Raw genomic sequence first — 7,104 nt, 5'->3', positions numbered from 1 at the left:
TCTGTCCTCATGAACCTGACAACACTGTTATTACCAAAAAATTCTTCTTCATCAAAAGGGTTAACTACTGCACTGTAATTGTTCAGTGGCCACTTTCCTCTTGGCAAGGGTAGAAGAGACTCTTTAACTATGGTAAGGAGCTCTTCTAGGAGGACACTCCAAAATCAAACCACTGTTCTCTACTCTTGGGTAGTGCCATAGCCTCTGTACCATGGTGTTCCACTGTTATGGGTTAAAGTTCTCTTGCTTGATAGTACACTCAGACACACTGTTCTATCTAATTTCTCTTCCTCTTTTTTTTTTGTTAAAGTTTTTAAAGCTTATATGGGAATCATTTATTTTAATGTTGTTACTGTTCTTAAAATATTTCATTTTTCCTTGTTTCCTTTCCGCACTGGGCTATTTTCCCTGTTGGGGCCCTGGGCTTATAGCAATGCTTTTCCAACTAGGGTTGTAGCTTAGCAAGTAGTAGTAGTAGTAGTAGTAGTAGTAGTAGTAATAATAATAATAATAATAATAATAATAATAATAATAATAATACATCGTTTTTCCTTTGAAGGTAGTGGCATCAGAATTTCGGCATTCAAAAGGCTTATGGGCCAATAGGCTGTCCTAAAAGGTCACTTATCCGAGTGTTTACGAAACACAACGTTGCTTAACTTCGCTGATCGCATGAACACTGCTATATAAAAAGATAGAAATTAATAATCCAAGAATATTATAACGGGTGAATGAAGGCCATTGGGTGAAGATGGATTTTTAATAATATTAAAAATTCACTGATATCTTTTCAGAGAATGGTAAAAGATGGGTATGAAAAACAGCGAACGAAAAACAGACGAGAATAATCAGAAAATGTCAAGGTCGTTGGGTAGAAAAAATCTGGATAATCAAGAATTAGGGAAGGTGACGAGTGGGCGAAATACCAGATCAGAGTCACGGACGCAGCTTCGATGGTCTCGGTAGTTGTGACGTCACTTCAGGAGACCTCAATCAATCAGTTCTCTCAGTTCCATGACTTGGAATCTTATTGGTTGCCTGCTGAGGCTCAAGAACAAAAAAGGTTAGCATTCGTACTCTGTGCGGGTGTGAACATGAAATGTAAAAGCAATATCTGCGCCTTAATTCGTCAATAAAGTACTAACACTGAGATCACAAATGAATACTATCTGGTAGTTATATTATGCCCTTAGCGTCAATATTATTATTATTATTATTACTATCCAAGCTACAACCCTAGTTGGAAAAGCAAGATGCTATAAGCCCAGGGGCTCCAACAGGGAAAAATAGCCCAGTGAGGAAAGGAAATAAGGAAATAAATAAATGAAGAGAACAAATTAATAATAAATCATTCTAAAAAAAAGTAACAACGTCAAAACAGACATGTCATATATAAAATATTAACATCAAAAACAAATATGTCATAAATAAACTATAAAAAGACTCATGTCCGCCTGGTCAACAAAAAAGTATTTGCTCCAACTTTGAACTTTTGAGGTTCTACTGATTCAACTACCCGATTAGGAAGATCATTCCACAACTTGGTAACAGATAGAATAAAACTTCTAGAGTACTGCGTAGTATTAAGCCTCATGATGGAGAAGGCCTGGCTATTAGAATTAACTGCCTGCCTAGTATTACGAACAGGATAGAATTGTCGTAGGAGGAGATGATGATGATGAGAGTCATAAACTACATTTGTATGTGAATATAAAACTAATGGAGTACCGCATTCACAAAACAATATGGAGGAAAGTAGACTTATTAAACAGAAAAAAAAACTTAATTTATCCCATTCTGGAAACGTGATTTACTAAGGAAATGGACGAATGTGCAATTTGCTTTAAGGCATTGCCATTGGCAAACGGGAAGCAACTTTGCGATTGCAATACGAAAATGGAAACTAATTGTTATATATTGCAAACTGATAACACATTTAACTGAGAAATAAGATTTTTTTTTATAAGAAAAGAAAAATCATCATTTCTTAAGTTGTAAGAGAAGTTGTGAGTCTCTATCTTAATGAGACAAACTGGTTGTGGTGACAACCCAAAAGTCAAAATACACAGGGGGAAAAGAGATCATTGAAACTGAAAAGAAATTTAAGGCCTTTGGAAATGGTAAAATAATTATAATATGGTTGTAATCACATACCATGGGTAAAAGCTAACTTCTGCCTCCTGAATACAAAGGCCCATAATGGGGAATAGAATTAATATATATATATATATATATATATATATATATATATATATATATATATATATATATACATATATATATATATATATATATATATATATAGAATTAATATATACATATATATATATATATATATATATATATATATATATATATATATATATTAATTCTATTCCCCATTATGGGCCTTTGTATTCAGGAGGCAGAAGTTAGCTTTTACCCATGGTATGTGATTACAACCATATTATAATTATTTTACCATTTCCAAAGGCCTTAAATTTCTTTTCAGTTTCAATGATCTCTTTTCCCCCTGTGTATTTTGACTTTTGGGTTGTCACCACAACCAGTTTTTCTCATTAAGATAGAGACTCACAACTTCTCTTACAACTTAAGATATGATAATTTTTTTTTCTTATAAAAAAATCATATTTCTCTGTTAAATGCGTTATCAGTTTGCAATATATAACAATTAGTTTCCATTTTCGTATATATATATATATATATATATATATATATATATATATATATATATATATATATATATATATAAAGGAAGGAGGTAGATGGTATGATAAAAAACTATTCTCGACAATACAGAACATTAAACTTAAAAATAAAGAAAAAAGTTAAGCAAGAATCTACCATTCAGTTAAGGTTTATATAAAAACTTTTTTACTAATAGGTTTCCAATGATTAAGTCAAATATGTTAAAATAAAGAGATGAAGGCGTAGAGAAAATAACAAAAACAGCAGGAGAAAATAGTACAGCAGAAGAACAGAGAGTAGACAAAGAAGCAATGTTCAAAACGATTAGGAAGTCCCATAGAACAGGAGCTAAAGTATACACTCCCCTTTTGTGGAAACGGAAAAATATATGCAATAACAAAGTTAATTGCATACTCTGATAAATGAAAGGGTAAGCAAAAGTGGTGATTAGAAGTTATAAAGGTTAAGCACCTACCAAAGGGTAGAAAAAAAAATTAGTTCCTCATTAAAGAAAAAAAATACATGAAAACATAAGAGGGTAATCATTTACTCTAGTCAATGTGTGAAAATATGCATCTACTTATATATTTATCTATTGATCTATCTACATATTTATCTATATCTATATACCTATATATATATATAGATCTATCTACCTATTTATCTATATCATATACCTATACATACATACATATATATATATATATATATATATATATATATATATATATATATATATATATATATATATATATAGATCTATCTACCTATTTATCTATATCTATATACCTATACATATATATATATATATATATATATATATATATTTATATATATATATATATACTGTATATATATATGAAATATGATGTAAAATATATCATGACTGCAATTGCAGGCATGAAAAAATCGGTGCTAGGGCAATTTGTCCCTGGTGAATTTGTCGTTACCCAATTCGTCCCGCTCAATTCATCGTTGATCAATTTGTCCCCAAGTTAAAAGACACTACTATAGTTTCCAGAGGCCGTGTAATAGTGTTTTTTTTTTTTAAATAACTCCTAAAATAATTGATGGATTTCCATGATATCAAAGCAGGGAGCGCTTCATACAATGGCCTAATTTTGGGAAATACTGTGCATTGCCAATTACGTTTCATTAACTTTTTTACTTAAGAAAATGAGGCTAAAGCCAGTCTTAGCCACCCACACATTCGCAAAAGTGATACGTCCATCAGTGACGTTGTTATAACGTTTCTTCCCCTGTACCTCCCATCCCCCGAATTGTTAAACGCCTGTTTAACTCCATAGATAATTGTCATATGACCTACCCCAAGCAATACGAAATTCTTTGTCAGTAAAAGTTCAGCATACCTGGTAATGTGATTCATGACTTTAGACTTTACCTAAACACAAGACCAACGTTTTATATCTTACCCACTCACTTACATTGAAGATCAAGAATGAGACTTATGACAGGAGACGAAAGAAGCCATGCTAACCCTACACTTCGCACTTCAAGGGAGTGTTGGTAAAGCAATAGAAATATAGTTTTCTTTAGGTTAAGCCGTAGGACTAATTCTTCCATACAACACAGGTTACTCGATACATCAATTGCCAGGAAGAAAATGACAGAGAGCATTGTTTGATATAATTTATCATATCAATTTCACCAGAGAGAGTAGCTTGAATTCCTTAGAAGGTAGACTTCTAAAAGATGTTTCATATAAGGGCATTGACATCGGCCATTTGATAAATTTTGAAATCACACACACCCATATATATATATATATATATATATATATATATATATATATATATATATATATATATATGTGTGTGTGTGTGTGTGTGTGTGTATGTGTGTGTGCGTGTGTTCATACATACATAAGATTTAATATATTTCAACCTATAGTTTTATATATTTATTTACGTTATAAGTACCAGTACCTATTTTTGTTACTTAAAAGGTATGTGACAAATATCTTTGCGACTTTGACACTGGAATTATACCAGACTTCAATTAATGAACCAATCAACCTTACTTTGAGAAATCCATTGACATTGTCTTCATGCCAAGCTGATATACTCGTATCACAGTATTCATTAGCTTTGCTTTTCCAAAATAATGTTATCACCAATTGCTGGAAACCATAGATTTATGAGGGATGAAAAAAAAAAAAAAAAAAAAAAAAAAAAAAAAAAAACAAGAAATGGACACTTCAACATTTTACTCATCATCACTCTCAAGGAAAATTTTTTTTTTCTATTTCTACTGTTTTTATTTTATTTTTTAATTTTATTCTATTTTTTAGTCGCAAATCTAAAGTTTGTAGGAGTCCGAGTAGAATATCTCTCAGTGCGATTCCACACCCCTGTTTTAAACCTCTTCTATTATGTTTGATAATTTGTGTTAACCATCGAATCATTATCTACCACCATAAAACATTTTATTGCTCTTCCGGCTCATTTTATATGTGCAGTACACAGTCTTTCCTAACTCGGTAGCCTAATAACAATGAGAATGAAGGAAAGAAGGCAAGAAGGAAGGGGGGGGGGGGGCTACTAGGATAGCCATAGGTGTAAACACCGAAGGAGGGTTGGGGGAACCTCTGCGTCACAGTTACGTGATTAAGTAACACTTCTTCGAAACGCTCTGAGGAAGGGAAGAAGTTCCTCTTTTTTCTAAGAGTAAACGGGTTAATTAAGCACATCTGTCAATTCATTGTACCACCAAAAATTAGGCCAATATTTGAAACATTCATTGCTGTAGTTTCAGGGAAATTCATAAGCCGATTTGTTAGATACTGATGAAAAACACTATTACACGGCCTCTGGAAACGATAGTAGGTTGTTTAACTATTTTATTTTAATTTCAGAGAAAGGAAAAAACAAAGTTGTTGCTGAAGAGAATTATATATATACTAAGAATAAGGAGAGTGCAGATAAACTGAAGATCTACTGGAGGTGTGAAAATCGTGCATGCAAGGCGAGACTTCACACTGATGAAAACTATATAGAGATTAAGAAGGTTGGTATCCACAATCACGCTTCAACAGCCGCAGAGGTAAATGCGAAGACTGTGGTCTCAAATATTAAAGCAAAGTCAATTTCATCTCGTGATGCACCTAGCTCAATCATTGTTGGTGAAGTTGAAAAGTTAAACGAATGTGCTTTATCACAAATTCCTCGGTTGGAACAACTCAGTAAGAATATCAGACGTTGGGGGCAAGCAGATTTTAATTATCCCGCAACCCCACAAACAAATGTTGGGTTCTCCATTCCAAGTGAATACTCTTGCTTAGACACTAAATAAATGTTTTTAAAGTATGAAAGTGGAATCGAAGATTCAAGCAGAATATTGATATTTGCAAGTGATGAAGCGCTGAGACATTTAAAAGTGAACAAGACTTGGGCGGCAGACGGAACATTCTAAAAATGACTTTCAAACTAAAATTGTCGTTAGACAATTCTTTTTTTAAGGAGCAAAGTTTTAAAAAGTACTTTTGAACTAAAATAGTCATTAGACAATTTATTTTATGAGGAAGTAAAAAGGGTCCAATATGTAAGACAAAAAAAAAAGGAGTGTCGAGAATGCGAAAAAAAAAATTTGAACTCGACGATTTGCCCAACGACGAATTGACTTGGGGACAAATTGAGTAACGATCAATTGAGCAACGACGAATTGGCGTCGACGAATTGACCGGACACCGAAAAAATCTACTTTTAGGTGAAAGCACAGTACCTGTTATCAACCAAAATAATCAACACTGATAAAAAGGATGGACGCAAAAATATTGGGATATTCAAACGTAATTTAATCATCATAAAGATGAAATGTAATTTCTCTTGGAGCCACATGACACAACATTGCTTGAAACAAAACGATCGATTTCCCAGAAACAAGAGAACTTATGAGTCATGGTATTGATTATATAAAAACGAAAGGTTAAAACGAGCTTGAAAAGTTCAACGATGACTCTCAGAGAGAGAGAGAGAGAGAGAGAGAGAGAGAGAGAGAGAGAGAGAGAGAGAGAGAGAGAGAGAGAGAGAGAGAGATTATTTTTTTATGGTCCAGACCCATAGAAACGAATGCAAGAAAGGGATACTCACGCCTTTCAAGGGAAGAAAGAGTGAGAGTGGAGAAAAAGAAAAACAGAGTAAGGAAGTAAACACCAAAGCTTGACAGGTTATAAAAATAAACAATTGCTGAACCGTGATATCCTTTAAGAATTAGACTACAGATTTCCCCAAAGTGAAGATGGGAAAAAACGTCTTCATGGGTTTAACAAATGGAATTCAGAAAGCAATTGGTAACATTTAAATATGATTTGTGTGTGTGTGTGTGTGTGTGTGACATATTTCTTCAAAGAAATGTTAGAAATGATCTGAACATCCAAAATACTGATAGGAAATAATG

At 32.8% G+C, this 7,104-nt stretch overlaps 1 protein-coding gene across 5 annotated transcripts in view; it reads right to left on the bottom strand.

The window, feature by feature from the left end:
- Positions 1-7,104, bottom strand: part of LOC137634164 (anoctamin-5-like) — a 500,953-nt gene that overhangs the window by 468,861 nt on the left and 24,988 nt on the right. The window lies entirely within an intron of this gene.

Source organism: Palaemon carinicauda, chromosome 44, assembly GCF_036898095.1.
Source record: "Palaemon carinicauda isolate YSFRI2023 chromosome 44, ASM3689809v2, whole genome shotgun sequence".
Lineage (NCBI taxonomy): Eukaryota > Metazoa > Arthropoda > Malacostraca > Decapoda > Palaemonidae > Palaemon > Palaemon carinicauda.
The sequence above is the reverse complement of the archived record's forward strand: the minus strand, read 5'-3'. Positions and strand labels throughout refer to the sequence as shown.